We start from the raw sequence: 22,500 nt of genomic DNA on the forward strand, positions 1-22,500 counted from the left end.
TCTAATCTACCATTTGTTATACCGTAATCAATCCTAAATAATCTGCTAGAGTAAACATTATTTTGACTGACTATTCCGGATGGTAAAAACGCTGATAAGCACCTGACAATATATACTAACGGCTCATCCTGGACGCGCACTTTTCCAAGAGAACCATTCGTTCATCTTTGGTAAACTGGAGAGGACATTTTTCATGAAAGACTGCAATAACTATTTGCAGCTTTACTAACTTAGCATCTTCCACAATCTAAATTTTTTTCCTGTGAATATAATGTTACATATGCTTTACAAAAATATTTTCTGGCATATTGATAGTGATTATTTCTTATAATCTATAATTGCTGCTTAAAGAAAGGCTTTGCTATTAGACTAGATAACCTTTCTCTGAAGAAAAAATTTTCTTCTAACCCTTGTCTTCTAGGACGGCCAGGAAATTTTCTTGGTCAATTTAAGGAAAATATCAGCTTCTGTTGGCAGCACAGTTAGCACATTTTAGATTACTAAAATATTTTAAAGCATATATATTATTTAAAAGCAACACTACAATATATAGTAATATTATGCATGGAATAAATGAACACACACGCACACATCTTAAAAATACATTCATATATATATATGTGTGTGTGCATACATACATGTAGTTTTATATATATATATATATATATATATATATATATATATATATATATATATATATATATATATATATATATGTATATATACATATACATATATATATATACATATGTGCGTGTGTGTAGGTATATATACAAAGGCTTTAATTGCAATTGCTCTAATCAACCATTTATACCATATGTTATCCAGGATAATCTACTAGAGTAAACATTCTTTTGACTGCATATTCCAGATAGAAAAAAAGGCTGTGACCATCTGACAATTTATATAAACGGCTCATCCTCGACGTATACTTTTCCATGAGTACCATTCGTGCATCTTTGGTAAGCTGGAGGAGGACATTTTTCACAAAAGACCGCTTTAACTATTTGCCATTTAACTAATTTTGCATTTTCCACAGTCTAAATCTTCCGATATATCACGGTCATTACAACAGTATTTCACTATGTGAACGGATTCATTGCATGTCAGTCTCTTGATTAGATGAATATAATCGTGTCGTAAAACGGAAAGCGACTCTTCTCCCAGTTTTGGATAACACACTGCGTGTAGACCATTGAAAAGTGGTATTGATTTACTAATTTCATTCTACTTAGATGAAATACTTACCTCTGACTTCACTAATCACCACTTGCTTCTGTTTTCCCTGGAATTCTATATTCAGTAAGGCCTTGAGTAATTAAACCAAATTCATACTCCATTTATTTACTTCATAAGTCACTTAGACGTTTGGTACAATGGTTTATCTACTTAGGCCTTTTATTTTCTCGGGTTGGCGCGACCACTTCTATTTGTAACATACAAAACTACATGACGATGGTTTCGTGTGTTCATGATAAATTGAAATTTTGAAAAATGCATATAATGTCTCAAATCATAAATATTCGGCTAAAATTGACAGCTTCTGAAGGAGCCATAATTTATCGATGTTATATTCCGTCAAACGCCTTAGACTGATGCACATTCATCAAAACTGTCTTATTTTCGGTCATACTATATGCAGCGGTTTTCCTTGATATATCTTTTCGTTCGATAATTTTGCTTTTAGAATATTTTTGGAGGAAATAGGATGGGTAAACATCAAATTGCGTTGAACAGTTCTATGGATAGGGAATATAATAAATAACTGGGTTTTCTGATTGAATGTTGATGTAAAATACTTCAGTTCATGTCACATAATGGTAATACCTTATTGAGAAAGTAAAGATAACTCTGTATCATATTGTGGTTAAATTTTTGAGTACGCATATGTAGATTTACGCGACAGAAAATACAAAACAAACGAACAAATTATTAACAAGATGTCTTTATATCGCCATTTATTTAAACGAAAATAACGAGAAAAAGAAAAGATTTAAAGTTTCTTCTTCTTCATAATTATGTATATGCCACCGTCTATAATAAGATTACGTACCATTTCGTTCAGTTATCTTTTCTCATTATGTCCCCCACCCTGTTTATTAAACAGCGTTCTCATTTTCTTATCATGATTGGATTTTCTTCAACCAATATTATATTAACAGAAAAAGAACGCCTTATAATACTAATTATTTGCAAGAGTTACACACATGCATACACACACAGACATAGGTTCAAACATTGGAAGACAGACTAACATAAACACATGAAGAGGTAGGAGACATAGTACACACAAGAGCGAAAAGATATAGTACACGCATGATCCTACAGACGCGCTGCAATCTAATAAACGTTATAGATTAACTAAACGAAATACAATAAAAAATACCAAGTAACCACAACAACTCCAATTAGAAAACGAAAGTACCCTATTAATTTTAAAAAATGTGTTCGAGAACGTTAATGAAACATTTTTAATATCCTTTCAGTATTAATGAAAAAGTATTGTCGGAGACATAAGATTTTTAGAGTAAAATCTAATTATTTTTTAAATGAATTCTTTCATGCTTAGATGATTTTCATTGACACCTAAGAAGAAATTTAAAACTTTTTACAAAAATTTACAAATAGATATTAAACGAAAATCTATAACGAAAAATATTTTATCGTCATTTCTGAAATAAGCCCCCTAATAGCTTCAGATGAGAAACATACAACAAATGTGACCATTATTTATTTATAAGTATTTGATTTAAATAGTTTTGCCATAATTAGAAAAATGAAATTCTCTTAATTTTTATTTTCTCTTAATAAAAATTTTTCTTTTATTTCCTCAGTCTTGCTTAAACATGTTCAACAGTATGTTCTCTGTCATACTGCAAGGCAAGACAAGTTTTTATGCCTTCATATTAAGTGTGTGTGTGTATATATATATATATATATATATATATATATATATATATATATATATATATATATATATATATATATATATATATATATATACACATGAACATATATATATATATGTGTGATGTATGTATATGCGTAGGTATGCACATACTTGTACGTATATATGCATATACTCATTTATTATTTGTTATATATATATATATATACATATGCGTGTGTGTGTGTGTGTGTGTGTGTGTGAGTGTATGTATGTGTGCGCGTGTGCGTAGGTGTGTGCGTGAATGCGCGTGTATGTGTGTGTATGTCTGTACCAATGTGCATTTACAAGCATAGAAGCACGCACAGATGCATATAATCTTGAAAGTGTACACACACACACACACACACGCACACACACACACACAAACACAATACTGGATCACGATGAACAAATCATTTGTGCAGGTTGATCGGCAAAAGCTTCCACGGGAGAGTCCATCATATATATATATATGAATTTGTAATGTAAATAAATATATCCGCCTCTCATATTTCCAGACATTTCGGAGTTTAGACATACATATATATATATTTGTCCGTACTTACATTCATACATACATATACGTACATAGGGATACATTATTAGCTAAATAAATCTGTACATACTTGTGCGTGTGTGTATTTGTGTGTGTGTGTTCATGATATGGTGAACTATGATACGCAGTAGCTTACGATATATTTTCATTATTTGATTTACTTAAAATAAATCTAAAACAACACCTAATACATGTAAAATGTATTAGCTGCTTTTTCTCTTGAGAAATATCGCAAATATGTAGTCAATAATAAAGATTTGTTACATAGGTACGAAGGCACGAATTTAGTGGAAAGATATGCATAGTCTCTTTTTTTATTATTTATCGAACTTGAAATGATAAAATGTCTTATCCAAGTGGGATTTGAACTTGGAATACAAAAGGAACATAGACAAATGCATCTCAACATGCTTTTGAACGCTGTACTAATCATGCTATCAGCATTACCTCTGGGAACTACTAATGATGATTCACAATTAGCTGAATACAGGCGGAACGCACACACACACACATACACGCACATGCACACACGCATATATTTATGCTAATATGAAAGTACACAAACAAACGTACATATACGCACAAACTTTCACACGGATACATTTATATGAATCTTGTAACCCGACCATTTAGGAGAATCATTAGAACACTGGAAAAATGCTTAGCAGCATTTCGTCCGTCTTTATGCTCTGAGTTCAAATTCCGCCGAGTTGACTTTGCTTTTCATTCTGTCGGAGTCGATAGAAAATAAGTACCAGTTGAACACTAGGGTCGGTGTAATAAACTTTCTCTCTCCCTCAAAATTAATGACCTTGTGCTAATCTGTGAAACCAATATTTACTCTGTGCGCGTAAGCGAAAGCAGGGTATTGTAATCATTCATCTTAATCAGTTTCTCCGTGTGGAAGCATCGAATACGTTTGGTATGTCGTATTCGAAAAGCTTTAAAATTGGCGGCAACTGTTGTCAGCGGACCGTTTATTTTCATGGCTGAAAACTTAGCCGGTATCTGACTTCTGCAGGCTTGACTGTCGTAGACGCCTGCTGGCAAATCTTTCCATTTTTATAACGATAAAATACCTAATCTCTCTAGTGTTTTTTACAGCTATACTGCGTTCGAAATTTAGTTTCTTGTCTGTAAAATACCAAACGCAATCGACGCTTGCAAAAACTTCTTATATATATATATATATATATATATATATATATATATATATATATATATATATATATATATATATATATATCGATATAAATATATATATGTATATCGATAGAAATGGCAAGACAACAAAAAAATGAAAGAGACCTCGATATTATCTAAATAGAGGAATTTATCTGTAAATATAACATGCGACAAATTCAGTAGCCATCATAAAATTCTGAGCTTCGGATGTAGGGGCGGAAACCCACGCCGGCATCTCTTCAATTATCGAACCATCGAAAAAAAAATCTCATAGCATTTTTGGTCGGCCCGAGGCTATAGAAGACACTCGCCCAAGGTATCACGCAGTAGGACTGAACCCGGAACCATGTGGTTGGTTAGCAAGCTACTTACCACACAGCCCCTCTTGCACCTCTATGTTGCCATTATATCTGTTTTATTATTAAAACTGGCTTTATGATATACGAGTAGTGGTATCTTTTGTAATACACCGATTCTTTGTAAGGACATTACTCCTGTTATTGATAAATGAATGGCTTGCTTTTATTCATTGGTCGATTTTATTATTGCCAAAAATCAGTTGCTGTATTTTACTTTCTGTTGGCCAGTTTCGATATTGACAAATTTATAAGGATGGATGTTGTAATTATATCCTGTTCTGCTTATTACTTCATTTTTGTACATCGGTTTTCATTGATGAATTTGAAACCACATGAGACTCCTCAAAAAAAAGGAATTTTATATTGCATACATATATACTTATATATATATATATATATATATATATATATATATATATATATATATATATATATATACATGCATTCATGCATACAGGCGAACATAGATACATACATCGATATATACATACTTACATACGTCGATACACACACACACACACACACACAAACACATAACTTAAGTGTTAGTTTTTTCGGTATCTCAATGTGATTTCAAATTAGCCATTAAACATCAATGTAGAAACAAAAAAGAGAACATATGTAACGCCGAAATACACACATAAATGCATGAATACATATATACTCACATACATACGTACATACAAACATACATACACATGTGTGTCTGTATACGTGCATGTGTATATATATATATGAATGTGTGTGTGTGTATATATATATGCATATACATGTACAGAGAGAGGGGGGAATAGAGAGAGAGTGTGTGCGTTCGTGTATGCGTGTGCGTGCGTGCGTTTGTGCGTGTGTGAATGTGTGTGTGAGGAGGGTGTAAAGTAGAAATTGATTACTATCGAGATTGTTATATACGTATATTGTATTAAATAAACAGTTAGATAAATGTACGTATATTTACTTATTTACATACAAGGATGGAAGGAGGTAAATACAAGGACACACAGTAAGAATGAGAGAGAAAGAGAGAGAGAGAGAGAGAGAGAGAGAGAGAGAGAGAGAGAGAGAGAGAGAGAGGGGGGTAATACAAGCATAGAAGGTAAATATATGTAGAATGAAAATGTTAGGGAGAGTTCAAGAATATAATATTACTTTAATAGTGTTCTGTGACTAATTTGCAGTAACTAAAGCCGGCCTCGTCATAACACTGGTGTCAACACGTGCGTTATAGATGCTAGAAAAGGGATGATAATCAACGCAAGAGTAGAATTACTGTCGCCATACCATATTAATAACTTGTACCAGTTTAATGTATGAAAGGAGAAAACAAAACGCACCCTATAATACCTATATACATTCAGACATACATATATACATAAATATACACGCAACATACACACACACAAATACAAATATGCATATATGATTGTGTGTCTGTATGTAACTTCGTATGCTTGCTGTATGAATGTATACATACAGATATTGTTATTTGGATTCGTATTGTGAATAGGAGTTTCACGGGTGCAAGATTTGCAAGGCGATCTCTAGAGAATAAAATGATATATCCATCCTTTGTTGATTATTCACTGATCACTTCGTAATTAAAATGAACATCATTTTGAAAATTATATGAGAAAAATAAAAGAACAAAAATTCCCTTCTCAATAGATTGATAGATATATGAGAAAACACGCTCGGATAATATATAAATCTGATAACGTTCAAATATCCTTGTATGACTTCTTTACTACTTGTTTTTGATTTTCTCGTCACTTGCATTCTCAATGTTTCTCTCCTTCAACAATTATATCACATCCACTCAAATATAACACATACAGACACAGTTACCATATATTTTTTGTATGCATCTATCTTTCTCTATATGCATATCTGCATACATTGAAACATATGCTTACGCACAAACACACACACAAACATAACGCCCAAAGGTGCACGCACATATATTGGAAAGTATATGTTCCACTACTAACTATTTATGCTTAGCTCTCCACATAGATTCGCATTATCAGGTCGCCTTGCTGTATAGTGATTAATTAACTACCGTAATGTGTAGTATGATCAGTTATGAACTACAGAGCAAATGTAGGAAAACTAAAAGTATACATAAGCTTATACTAAAGTTCCCTTTATTTTACACTTCTATTTAAACTTACATTTCCGTGGTTTGGCCGTAGTCCGTGCAACGTCTATATTCCTCCCTTTGCCTGTGAAATCTTGTATCTCTGCCGTAAGGCTTTATTTCCACACACGCCAGCTTAATTTAATTCGTCCTTAGTCGAAAGACACCTGTTGTTATGTCCTGTTATTTCTATTTGTGTAACATTCTTCGTTTTCTTTCCGTCCTTGTTTTCGTATACATTCGCTGCTTTCTTCCAAGGAATCTAATGCTCTTAGCTCAGTTTTTCCTTGGGGCTGGCCAGATTGCAGCAATGTCGAGTATAACCAGCCGAAATTACAAAGATAATCTGGAACTCGCCTGAGGAAAGATAGCTCCGAATGACCCCCTCCTTGTTTTCTTTGTATCGTCTATCTGGATGTTCTATTGCCCCATTTTTGTATCAGCTGACTGTCTGGATGCTTTGCTTTCTTGTCCCATTTCGATATGTATATGTGTATGTGTGTACGTGTGTGTGTGTGTGTGTGTGTTCTGAGGAGAATCTCTTTGTAGGCACAGGCGTTGCTGTGTGCTAAATGTCTTCTACTATAGCCTTTTGAGTGAATTAGGAAGACGGAAACAGAAAGAAGTCCGCACATATACACACACACATTGTATATATGTATATACATATGATGTATGGAGAGAGATATATAAAAAGAAGGTGTGTATTTGTATGTGTGTGTGTGTGTGTGTGTGTGTGTGCTGGAGAGATACTCGGGAAACTGTTTTAGGAGAAAATATATTAAGGTATGACTAAGTAAATCTCAAGCTAACTCAGCTATATAGAGAAGCATGCAGTCTAACGCATGCACGGATCTATACATACTCACACTCGCATTGGCAGATACTCGCAAGCAAGGCAAAATGAAAATGCAATGAACAATGAGAAAAATTTAATACTTGCCTCGTTTAGCGCCAAGTACACCTACCTCAAGTTTATAATTAGTTGGTTTCCAGGATTCCTCAAAATTTGAAAGATATGTCAAATTGCACGTGATATGAAATAGGAACGATACTGTGACACAAACAATTCTGACAACCTATATATATGGTGAACATTTATACCTAGTAGGTAAATCCACCTTTTTGCTAATAATTTGTTACTGGAATTTTATTAAAGGAATTCTGTAGATGCGCGTCGTTTGCATACGTACACACACACACACACATTAATAATATATATAATTTTGTATAAGTGTGTCGGTTTATCTATGCAAATATGTCTGTATGTTTGTATATATATATATATATATATATATATATATATATATATATATATATATATATATATATATATCTATATATATATATGTATTAAATGTTTAGAGGAAAATTAAAATGTACCCAATTTTAAGAAAGTGACACTTTTGTTTTTCTTATTCATATATATATATATATATATATATATATATATATATACAGACATACAGGCACATTTGCACACATAAAAGACACACACATAAATATGTTATTAATATTTGTATGTGTGCGTGTGTGTGCGTATGTGTTTGCGTATGTGTGTGCGTGTACGTATGTAAACGACACACATCTACAGGATTGCTTTAATGAATGACAACTAAAAAAATATTAGCCAAAAGGTGGCTTTAACTTCTAGGTATCATCTATTTATATAAAATGTTTAGGCCAGATGGATTACTCTTTGATTTCATGTATATTATCATTTAGTGAAATTAATTTAAGAGTCACAGTTGAAAGACGAAGTTCAAATAAAAATGTAAAAGCACTTGCAAAGAATGGAAGGTCAAAAATATATTTCGAATGAAAATAATTCAAAATTTTAAATAAAGCGTGACCGTGTAGGTGCAGGCGTTACTATGTGGTAAGAAGCTTCCTTCCCAATAACATGTTTCTGAGTTCAGTTCTACTGCGTTACACCTTGAGCAAGTGTCTTCTACTCGGTTCAACCAAAGCTTTTGAGTCGATTTAGTAGACGGAAAGGGAAAGAAGTACGTCCTATGCACATGTATATATATATATATATATATATATATATATGTGTATATATATATATATATATATATATATATATATATATATATATATATATATATATATATATATATATATATATATATATATATATATATGTATATATATATATATATATATATATATATATATATATATATATATATATATATATATATGTATGTATGTATGCATATATATATATATATATATATATATAAATATATATATATACAGATAGACAGATAGATAGACAGACATACATTCTTATATAGTACTGGGGTCGATTCATTCGGCTAAAATTCTTGAAGGTGCTACCCCAGCATGGCCGCAGTCTAATGACTGAAAGAAGTAAAAGATACAAGATAAAGCAATTTAGGGAAGGAACAATGAAATATAATTTAAAAATTGGCTCAAATATATAACTTTAAAATCTTACATCTACATTATACATATATACTATCATGGGTACGTTGAACGAATCACTACATGCTGACTCCACCTTCTAGGAATCGCAGCCAAATACTCGTTAAAATCACGCATCAATGCCTTACTAAATGAAGATGTATATTGGAAAACATGGCCTTTGTTACATAAACAGTCGGGTTGACCATGGAATAAACGCTTAATATTAGAGAATTCTTCGATAGGAGTCAGCCCGTGGCTGACTCAGAATCAAAAATAAAATTACATAAGATGTGATTTAAAAGATTTTATTCACAATTTCTACTGGATGAACCTGTTCAAATATGATATAACCTGGGGAAACGTTTGGTAATATTCTGAGTGTATCACGTCTGATGTCATTGTACAAGAGGCGTTAGTACAACTTAAATATGTTAGTGGTTTAAAACCTTTTTTTTTATTCTATAGGATTTTTTTCATTCTGTTTATTTTCCCCTATGTAGCCTGCATTGAAGAAATTTATTATGTAAGACATTCTAGTTATTGCTATGTCTTTGTCTTAGAAAATAATGCATCGAGAACTACACCATCTATTCTATACTTCGATGTATATGTGTTCACTGTATTTTCACAGACCTTAGTATAAATTTTGTGCTGTTCGTCTAAGGTTCTCTCACATTCTTTCTGCCACTTTTCCCCTCTCCCACTACCTACCATTCACTCAGTGTGTGTATAGAGGTAACAGTGTATATGTGTGTACGTGTGTGCAAAAGTATCTGTATGTACTTTCAATCTGCAAATTGACACGCACGTGTGTATACGCAAACACACACGTGCGTACACATTCAAGCACACATTTATATATACACATATGCATATACATGTATGCGTATTTACTTATGTATGTTTGTATGTGCGCGCACGCGTGCGCGTGTCTGCGTGTGTGTGTGTGTGTGTGTGTGTGTGTGTGCGTGCGTGTGTGTGCAAGTATTTAACATGTATAGTGAGAAAGCCTTTTGTAATTTAACACTCCAGCCATAGAAGGGTTAAACGCTAGCAAGTATTTTCTATTATCGCAAATGATTCTGTGATGTCGTGTTCACGCAGTAAGGTCTAAGCAGTCCATTTCATAAAAATGGCAATAAACTGGACAGTGTCCAGCAGAGCTTTGATCAAAGTAGACTAGATAACAGCGGAGTATTGGTATTACTTTCAAATGTCTTTGCTGACAGCTTTGGCATGCGATAGCAACGTATGGAAATTTTAATATCTTAACATCTTAATCTTACCATTCCTATATGTGTGGCCTAACTATGTGCCAGATTCGATGAAGTGCGTTGATGCGACAGGGGCAGAGAGTAAGGGAGGATAGCGTAGGAACAAATATAAAGAGACAGAGACAGAAAGATAGAGAGAAAAGTACAAAGACATTGAGATAGAGCGATAGGGAGACAGTGAAAGATTGAGAGGAAGTAGATTAGTGAAAAACAGAGACAGGTGAGGGAGAGAAATGCAGTAGAAGAAGCGTTTCATATATTAGCTAGAAGGCGATTAACGGCGAAATAAAGGATAACTATAGAGAATGCGGAGATCGAATGTAGCAGATGAGATTGATATAAAATAGAAAAAATGCATTTGTTATCGTAGATATTGTTATATTAGTTGTGTTGCTGTTGTTGTTGTTCTTCTAGTCTGTGCGGTTATTGTTGCTATTGTGATTAAAATATCAGGGTTCTAGATAGATCGAATGATATCGTTCGAGAATCGGAAAAACAAATACCTTGCTGTGCTTACTAGCGACCCATTTACGTTCTGTGTTCAAATCCCATTAACACTATCCTTTCATTCCCCAGTAGTTGACAAAATAGAACACCAGTTTAGTACTGAGGTCGTCAACATCGTCAAACACACTTTCCTAAATACAGCTGCCATTTATCCTAACTCAGAAACATTATTATGGTTTTCTTGTTCTGTTGTTATGGCGACAGAATCGTCAGGGTTTCCGAAAAAACTGCATTTCAGCTATTTTCTCGGCTCTTCTCGTCCTGACTTCAAATCTCACTGAAGTATATTTTATTTTCATTGTCGATGTAATCGACTAGCCCTCTCCCCTAAAGTGCAAGGTCTCGCGCCTTTAGCAAAACATTCTTCTTATTATTTTTATACACATACACAGCAGATTAGACTGTTGGAAAAGAAAAATTCCTAACATCAGGCTCGAACAGTAACCTTAGATGCCAAGAGCCCTCCTAAGTTTCCTAGTTGTCCCTAATAACACTGTTTTTTGCAGCTGTACTAAACTGGATTTTATGCCTATTTCCTCTATCCATCTGTTCCGATCTTTAGGGATAGTTCCCAATGCACCTCTAACTACTGCGGTACCATTTACCCGCACTTTCCATAGTCTCCGTAAGTCAATGGCTAAGTCCTGGTATTTTGCTAGTTTTCTTAGATGTCTCATTTTAATTTTTTCATCATTTGAGACTGCAAAGTCAATTATCTAGCACTTTCTATTGTTTTTATTTTCTACTACTAAATCAGGCTTAGCTTATATTAATCAACCTGAATGATAAAGTCCTACAACATCTAGTATTTCTTACTTTCTAGTAATTTACTAGGTTCATGTTCATACCATTTATTAGTATATTCAAATCCTTGCTTTCTACATAGCACCCTGTAGACTACTCTCCCTAGGTTATCGCGTATTTTCTTGTATTCTTTCTGTGCAAGCATACTACATCCACTTACTATATGAGTGATGCTTTCCTCTTTTTATTTGTATAGTCTACTTTGGGAATCTACTTGATTTTATCCAATCAATCCTTAATGCTTGATCTTATGCAGCTACTAACAAACTTTGTGTCTCCCTTTTCAGCCTTAACCTCTGCAACAATAGCCATGTCTCACTACTACTATTTACTGCCACTATCTTTGGGAATCTACCATAGAATGCTTTCTCAATTGTCGCTTTCATTTCTGTAGTTAGTAATTTGTCAGATTCTAATACTCGTAGATACTTATAATTCTCTCCTCTTTTCAATGATTTTAATGTCTGACCATCTGGTAATTGAATGCCTACGCTGTTGACTACGTGTCCCCTTCCCATGATAATATTGCACACTTATCTATGCCAAATTCCATGCCTATATCTTTGCTGAAGAGCCTTACAGCCTGTATTAAAGAGTATTTCTCTTTTTCATTCTTACTAAAAAGCATCAGACCATTCATGTAGAGCAAATGGTTAATTTTTCTATTTCTATTTCTGAAATGATACCCTGAAATGATATTGAGGGGGATGAAGTTTTTAATTGTATAAACAAAACGAACGATAATTATGTTTTGCCATAAATTGTTCATGGGCCACAATTCTTGAATATATACAAAAGAGTATGTAGTCAATTTATATGATCATGATATATTACTGGTCCCGAAAGTGGCGAGCTGGCAGAATCGTTAGCACGCCGGGCAAGACGGCATTTTGTCCGTCTCTACGTTCCGAGTTCAAATTCCGCCGAGGTTGACTTTGCCTTTCATCCTTTCGGGATCAATAAAATAAATGTCCAAGAGAACACTGTGGTCGATTTAGTCGACGTGGCCCCTCCCCACAAACTCTGGTATACGAAACCCCACCCAATACTTATAAGCAAATCAATTCCAATGGAGTTTGAAATCAAGATGTAAAGAAGGGTAAATGCACAACACAAGGTTTTGTTCTGTTTCTGCCATTATATTGCACTTCAACTTAATTACATATTATACTGTAGCGAAAACAAAAGTGGAAGATAGAAAAGCCATCTGTATACGCATTCATTTCCCAAACGTAAACTAATTTCAATCCTATTGCACTACCAGTAATTACAACTCTGGAAATAATATACTTCGTACTTATTCTCTTATTAATATTGCGATTCGTTTTACTAATTAAAATGAAATCAGTATTCTTGAAGTTTTGTTATTCCTATTTGAAGTAATTTTTTTTTTTACCGCATTTGGTTAATTATTTTAGATGTGTCAGCCATATTAATCAACGAGAGCTAGTTATTATATCATAAGAAGACTGGGAGGACAACGCCGTTATACTTTAAACTAAAGATATAGAAAAGTAACTAAATACTATAATTTCGACCGGGTTTTAAGCTCCGTGTTCATATACCAACCAAATGATATTGAAGGATGAAGCATTTGATATTGCTATTGAATTTTGTTCCATATCATTAATACATGGCCACAAACTTTTGGAGGTGGGGACACTGAAGTAAATCGATCTCAGTATTTCAATATTAGTTATTTTACTAACGTTACTAATATGAAATACACAGCTCTCGGTAGGAATTTACCCACAAAATTATAAATACAATTATTAAATATTGTGCAGCACCCCTGACTATATTCACTGTTCTTTCATGGTACACAATTCCATTTGAGCACTCCATATTCTTACTTCAAATCCGGCAAGAGTGGATCTTAGTGTTCTTTATTCATGGATATATAAAATAATAACCAATATTATCCTAGACACAGAGCTATCCAATGTTCAGCAGGTCTGAACATAGTGAATCCTACATCATCTCCACTATATTCATAATCCTACTGATATTATTTATGAGAAGATCAACATAAACTTTACCGATTTCACAAATCTAAAGTGGGCCTACAAAGGACATGGGCGATATTGCATTTTTAGTAAACTATTGTGTCACTATCTGAAGGAGCTTTCGGTGCTGTTTCTAGCAATTTGAACAACCAAGTAAGGGCTCCCTAAATAGATCTAGTTTGAAGTGGTGATGCGGCTGTTGTTGGTAAAGATATTCGGTTCAAATTGTTGCTTATCATAATTCTGAATAATTATGATAGGCTGCTTTTCAGAGAGATTACGATTGTTGTCATGCTTGTGAAATGTTATTTAAAAGAGGGAGCAATAAGAAGATGAAAAAAAAAGTCTGAAGTATACAGGTACATCGAATATAAAGGAAGAAAACAGATATGAAAGCATGATAGGTGATAAGTGTTTCTAGGAATGGTCGAAAATGGTATGGATATTCGTAAATATGGTAAATGAGGAAAATGTGAAGATGAGTAAAATAAATTGAAAAGATGGACAGATATAATTTCTATTACTGCGGAAATATAGTTAAATACAGAAAGCATTGGCCATACTTTATCTGAAAATAGAAACTAAGAGAGTTCGGGCTACATATACACAGACAGGGAAAGCCAGTAAAACAGAGGATGAGAGAGAAAGAAACAAAGAAAAAGTAATGTGGTAAGTGTAGAGAGGAAAACTGAAAGAGTTGTAGAGAATGATGGTGAGAGTGAAATATATAACATATTACCGAAAAGAGACACAATCTGAAGAGAAACATGGAATATATGCATGATAGAATAATAGACATATTGAAATAAGATAGATTGAAATATAGATAAATTTCGTATTTAAGTCAGAAGACCACATAATTTTTAAGGGCGGATTAACAATGAAATTATATTAGAAATAACGAAAAAGGTTAGAAATACATAAACAACAAACGCGTTAAAACTGACAGCTTTGCAGTTGTGTTTCATAACCTTGTGGTCACATATGCGAAGCAAATTTATGTAGCGATTCATACAAACAAATGCACACGCACTAACACGCGCACACACACACACACACAGACATACACACACACACACACACACTCACACTCACACTCACGTACACACTCACGTACACTTATATGGCAAAACATATTAAGATGTAAGAGATACACAACTCCCGTTGTTGTAACGTGATTTTAACAGTGTGTAATAATATCGTCATCATTTAGTTCCTCCAGCCTCAAGGTACTGGACCAACGTTTTCTTCCAGTTCTCTTTGTCATAAGCTAACGATACAGCTTGAAACTAGTTTGTGTCACAGATGTGCAGGTGATATTTCAAAGGTGGATCTACAACTTTTCTTTGACCTACCTTTTGATCTCTTCCCACTAATTGGTAACCATGTCATAGCCGTTCTTACTAGGATATTCTTAGGACATGTTCTGTCGGCTACATTGTTCTGTATTTCCTTAGAAGATTCAGACGTGCGGCACTGACTCTTCGAAACACTTCTTCGTTTATTAACTTGTCTTATCATATAATGCCCATTATTTATTAGAGGCATCTTTGTTGGAAATTATCGTGTTTTTCAATTTTTGCTGTACTCTGCCGCCTCTGAGCGACATAAGTTGTTATTGAGATAGCAATAGACTAGAATAATCCGAATTTAATTCGTGACTTGAACCTCTTAGATTGCCAAATAGACTGAAATTTGTTGAAAATTCTAGCACCGTTGATTATCCTTTGTTTTACATCAGTTTCACCATTGCCCTCTGCTGTCTGAATGCTACCAAGATATGTGAAGCGTTGAACCTCCTCTGTCTTTTTCCCAATGATTGTGACTTTATGTACTTCACTGTTGGCACCGTTTTTTAATTTTTTTCTTTATTTTGATATATTTACTCTGAAGCCATTAGCTAAAACATCAGCAATTTTTTAATCTGCCATTTTCATTTTTCCTTATTTTAAGGTATGTCCAGGCGTATTCAAGAATCATCTCAGAATGTAGGCCAATATCAAGAAAAAGAATGGGGATAGGAGGCATCCTTGTTTCAGTCTAGATAGGGTTGAAAAGAAGTCATTTAATATTTAACAAAACACCGACTTGTCCGGAGCACTGCGCTGTGTTTCGGTTGGTAATTGAATCTCATCAACAGATTTCTGTACATGAAGCAACTTTCTTAAAGTACGGCGTAAATATGAAAATCCCGATCAGATACGACATTGCATATCAACTGATTCTTCTTGGCTAAATTCTGGACATGTACATTATTTATCCACTCCGAAAGGTTGACAGACAAACTTGACAACAACGGAGATTGAAATCAGGTCTTATTCGAGAAAAATAAGTGCCGCGGAGTATTTTGCCAACATTCAGGTGACCGTGCCCATTAGGAATCAACAAATGTGTGTATATATATACACGCACATACACATACAAACATATGTTCATACATACATACACCTATACGTATATAAACATATATATGTACATACGGGTGAGTAGGAATTTGTTGACCACATAGGAGCAAAAAAAAATTGATATGTCGAATTAGCTGCACAAGAATTAAATGTAAAATGTTCAGGGTCATTATATTTTGCTGATGCAAGATTTACTAATATAATTGTCTGAAAATATAGCCTTTATTGACTTTGATGTACCAAAAATGTACTTACAATTCCTATTACAATACAAACCTTTTTGATGTCTGTATAGTATGATCTAAATTGATTGCAATTATTTTTTTTTATTCATTTAGTAACGCGACAGTGTAAACATTCAGCAGAAAATATTTCATTGAAACAAAGCTATAAAAATATTCATTATAACATTTCAGCAAGTGTTCAATCCAGCTTTCCTTTTTATCTACCAATGTGTAATGGCGCTATAATTTATGACACATATTATCGAGTTTAGATTAAATATATTAATTTCTTTCTTTAGTTGTTCTACTGTTAGAGGTTGTTTGCAGATTTTGTATAACTGATATTATGCAATTCTGTTAAACCAATTTATTTATCACACTCAAAATTCCATTTTCACCTCACTAACAGCATCTTTACTTTCATCGGCCCTATTGTATATGTAGATTGAAAACTCTATAATGCACTATATAAATGCGAAATACGACGCCGATTGGGTGACTATTTCGAGGAATGCCCAATGTATCTCCAGGCTCCATGATTTAGCTCTTGAATTTTTCATTAAGTCAACGTATCACACCACAGATAGTAGTGATCAAGGTATAAGATTATTCTGCTCTTGTTAGAAAACCTAAGTCGATGTTGGGCTCCTAAAAGTTTGTTAATTATTTCCTTAGAGAATAAACGAATGGAAGATTGCAAAGATAAAGCACTGTACAACCACTTGAGAATGAATTAAACTGAAAATAGGTGCATAAAGAAAAGAATACATGGACAATTGCACGGGGATGTTGAAGATACGACAGATAGAGAAAAAACATGGCTATGGATGACTAAAATTGATTTAAAACCGGAGGCAGAGGTACTAATCTGTGCTGCATAAGAGCAAGCATTAAGAATCAGTTACATCAAATACAGAATAGACAACACATCAGAAAGCGATAAGTGCAGAATTTGTGGACAAAATGGTGAAACCGTATGGCATATTACCAGTAAATGTACGTCATTAGCCCTGAAAGAATATGAGACGTCATGGCAATATAGCAAGGCTTGTCCATTGGACACTTTGCAACTAGTATGGACTTTACAGAGCAAAAATTTATACGAACATAAACCCGAAAGCATGATCGAAAATGATAATGCAACGATCCTATGGGATTTTATGATTCAATGCGATCATGAGATAGAGAATAAGAAGCCAGACATAGTCTTAATTGAGAAAGAAAGCAAACGATGCCAGATCATATATATATAGCATGCCCAGCTGACAACAAGTTATGCGGTAAGGAAGAAAGAAATATCGATTGATGACAGGTTAGCTTGGGAGGTTAAGCAGTTGTGGTCATTTGAAAAGGTAATAATAATACCAATAATTGTCGGAGCCCTGGGAACAGTGAGTAAAATTCTTGAGAATTATATGGAACAAATAGGGGCTGCAATAAGAGCGGGGCACTTGCAGTAAATAGTACTGCTTGGAACTGCTCGAATACTCCGGATGGTACTCGAAAAATAAGGGGTATTACGTTTTTTCACTGGTAGTGAACAGCTGGCACAGTAGTGATTTAAAACCAGAAACAGAGGTTCTAATCTATGCTGCCCAAGAGCGAGCATTTAGAACCAAGTACATGAAATACAGAATAGACAACACATCAGAAAGCGATAAGTGCAGAAAATGGTGAAACCGTATGACATACTACCAGTCAATGTACAGCATTAGCCAGTGTGAGCAGCTGTGCAAAGACAGTAAAATAATAATGGTAATACCCACTACAATAGGAACAAGGCCTGAAATTTGGTGAGCGGGGAAGGGGGGGGGGCAGTCGATTAGATCGACGTCAGTACGCAACTCGTACTTAATTTCTTGACCCCGGAAGGATGACAGGCAAAGTGGACCTCGGCGGAATTTGAACTCAGAGCTTAGCGGCAGATGAAATACCGTTAAGCATTTCATCTGGCGTGCTGACGATTCTTCCAGCTCATCGCCTTAATAATAATAATAATAATAATAATAATAATAATAATAATAATAATAATAATAATAATAATAATAATAATAGTAATAAAAGAATGATTTTCTACAAAACAACGATCACATCTCTTTTTTTTCTTTCTTCCTTTTTTAGTGAGTCACATAAACTCTAGGAAAAATTCTCAATCAGAGTGAGAAACAATTTACGTGGTAAAGATTAAATCACCTGTCAATTTCTGAAGTAGCTGTATAAATTGCGAAACATAGAATACACTTCCTGGCAATAATATCTAACAGATGTGTATCGGATGTTTAGTAAGATTCCTTGCACGGGGCAGAAAAGTTTTTACTGATTATTTCATAATATCATTAAGAGAACCACGTATATGCATATATATATATATATATATATATATATATATATATATATATATATATATATATGTGTGTGTGTGTGTGTGTGTGTGTGTGTGTGTATGTGTGTGTGTGTGTGTGCGTGTGTGTGTGTGTGTGTGTGTGTGTGTGTGTGTGTAAATATATAAAGAGAGAGCGAGAGGGGGAGCTAGAGCCGGACGGGAAAGAAGAAGAGGGAGAAAGAGATAGAGAAAGATATAGATAAATAGATAAATAGAGAGATAAATAGATGCACAAAAACGCAAATATATGACTGTGTTTATATGTATTTGAGTATATATACAGGGATATATGTATGTTTGCATATATCTATATATATATATATATATATATATATATATATATATATATATACATAATATATATAATATATATAAAGTTTTTGTTTGTGTGCGCGCGCATTTCTGAATTTAAATCTGTTATATATGGATGCACAAAAGAAAAAAAAGGAAAAAGAATTTATAAGTATATAAGCGGTGAAATCCTCAAGAAAGATACACACATGCAATACAATTAACCACTTTGTTTGTTTTTGTTCCACTTTTACACGTAAAAAAAAAAATTGAAGTCTTTACGACAACGATTTACTTGCATTACAGAGCATTATAAAGACGTTCGATTGCTGGGAGGCAAACGTCTTTAGCAACAGAAAACAGGAAACGGAACCGTTTCGTTCGAGCTGAAAACGAACAAATAATTTTATAGCGCAATTTCTGCCAGAGTGAATGAGTTAATGGAAAATAGCGGCAACAATTGGTTCATACCGTCTTACTCCCCTCCTTCTTTGTCATACATGTTCTATGTCGCCACTCTTAATCAACAACACTGATGAAACCGCCACATTGCTAATAGCAAAATGCACAGCTAACTGCGTATTTGGATGTTGCAGAAACCGCTACCCCGATACCGATATCACCAGCATAACAACAAATAATATTAACAGCAACATCTCACAACATTTCGCTTCAAATACTGCCATTATCACCATTTCTGCCTGTTCACTACAAATCTCAGTTACTATCATTTCCAGTTCCTGTGATTCATTTCGCCATTACCAACACCAAAAAAGAAAGCTATTGCCACAATTTCACCCCCAGTACGCTACACACCGCAAGCACATACCCATGTAACATTTACGTCAATAATTAATGAGGTTTTAATGTGGTCACTTCATCTCTTGCAATAGCAGCTAAACTTCACTCAAATCATTCTACTGTCTTAAAATACACACACACATCGATTAAAATTGTTCCTTATATTCAACGCGGCGAGCTGGAGAAGTCATTAACACGCCGGGCTAATTGCTTAACGACATTTTGTCCGTCTTTACATTCTAACTTCAAATTCCATCAAGGTAGACTTTGTGTTTCAGTCTTTTGTTGTCGATAAAATCAGTACCAGTCGACCCTCGAATACGAAATAGTCGACTATCCCCTCCCCTCGAAATTTTAGGGTTTTGCCGATAGTAAAAAGGAACATTGTTCCATATATATTATACTTAAAAATATGATAAGAGGATGTTCATGTGTGGATCACCATCAACTATACGTTTACCCGACCAAGGATGTTCAGACACAAAGAGCAATATTGGCATTACCATTGCAATAGATAAACCATTGTGATGAAGACCACTACTACCAGACCCTCACCGTCACTACCTCTCTTTCCACCGCCAACACCACTATAGCTATCAAATTCAGAAATACCACTGCTCCTACCGCGGCAACATAAGCACCACTACCGCAGCAACCACAGACATCAACATCACCGCCATAAACAATACCACAATAATTCCATATCTATCACCATTGCCATCAGTATATCTAACACTACCATCACAGCAACAGCATTATCAACACCACTATAACAACCACCACAAGTGCCATAACCACCGCTTTCGCCTTCGTCACAACCGCTACCACTAACAACATATCGATAATTAATACAGTCCCCATCATCACCACCAGAAGCACCGCAACATCAGTAACAGTCTTAGCATCATGAACAACGACAATAGCAGCATGGACGTTCACGGTTCAATGCATCCAATCAGTTAAAGGCAAGGAACGCTATGCGAAGCAAATTTCCATTTTATAACAGGAAACGAGGTGTTGTATGAATGAGAGTGGCTGCGGTAGCAGTAGTAATTGGTAAACGTTGAATAAAAATTACTGAAATGAAAATTACGCATACGTAAACAAACACATATGCACATATACAGAAAGAAGAAAGAGACTCGCTTATATGCAAGCTCATACAAAATCCCATACACACAGTACGCGCTTAATCACAAACACGTAAGGAATATAGACATATGCATGCATATGGCCACAGCTCATGAGCTGAAACTAGATTTAAAATATATATATATATATATATATATATATATATATATATATATATATATATATATATATAACGTGCAAGTGTAATTACAAGCTCACTTATATACGCTAACAGAAACATAGGCACACAAATATATACGCTTATATATAAAGAGTATGATATTCAATCAGACATGTTTGCAGGGGCACATACGTAGATAAATGAGAAGAGACACAACAAATTATACATACACTCATGCATACGCACATACTAACCCCCCCCCCACACACACACATACATGCACACACACCCAAATACAGAAACATTCACACATGTATGAAAGCAATGGCATGAAACAAGAAAAACACAAACATAACTCGTTAATATTTGTTGTTTACCTTTGTCTTTCGTTGATTAGCTAAAATTGAGATTTTAAATTAATATTTTAACGAGACTTCTTTTCTTTACTTTTATTATTTTATTAGAATTACATTCTGAAAGTGTACAAGTTAACAATTAAGAAATACATAAGATCGTCTCTGCATACATAACTAAAAAGACACGATGACAAAAATGAACGATGTGTAAGTGTGTATATATGTCTCTGTGTGTAAACAATATAAGCATGTATATTTAAAAGGTTGACGATTGTCTAATCGAAGAATATTTTGATGGCATTGCACAATGACTAGTTTCAAATTCAATAGTTATAAAAAAATTCTTTCGAAATAAAAATAATAATATTCCTTTCTACTATAGAGACAAGGCCTGCTATTTTGGGGGATGGGACAAATCGATTACATAGACCCTCCAGTATTTCACTAGTTCTTAATTTATCGAACCTGAAGGATGAAATGTAAAGTCGACCTCAGCGGAATTTGAACTCTGATGCATGAAATGCTGCTAAGCATTTTGCCCGGCCTGATAACGGTTCTGCCAGCTAGCCTCCTTAACAAAAAAACAAAAAACAAAAAA

This window comes from Octopus bimaculoides, chromosome 1, assembly GCF_046866305.1.
Source record: "Octopus bimaculoides isolate indiv1 chromosome 1, ASM4686630v1, whole genome shotgun sequence".
Taxonomy (NCBI): domain Eukaryota; kingdom Metazoa; phylum Mollusca; class Cephalopoda; order Octopoda; family Octopodidae; genus Octopus; species Octopus bimaculoides.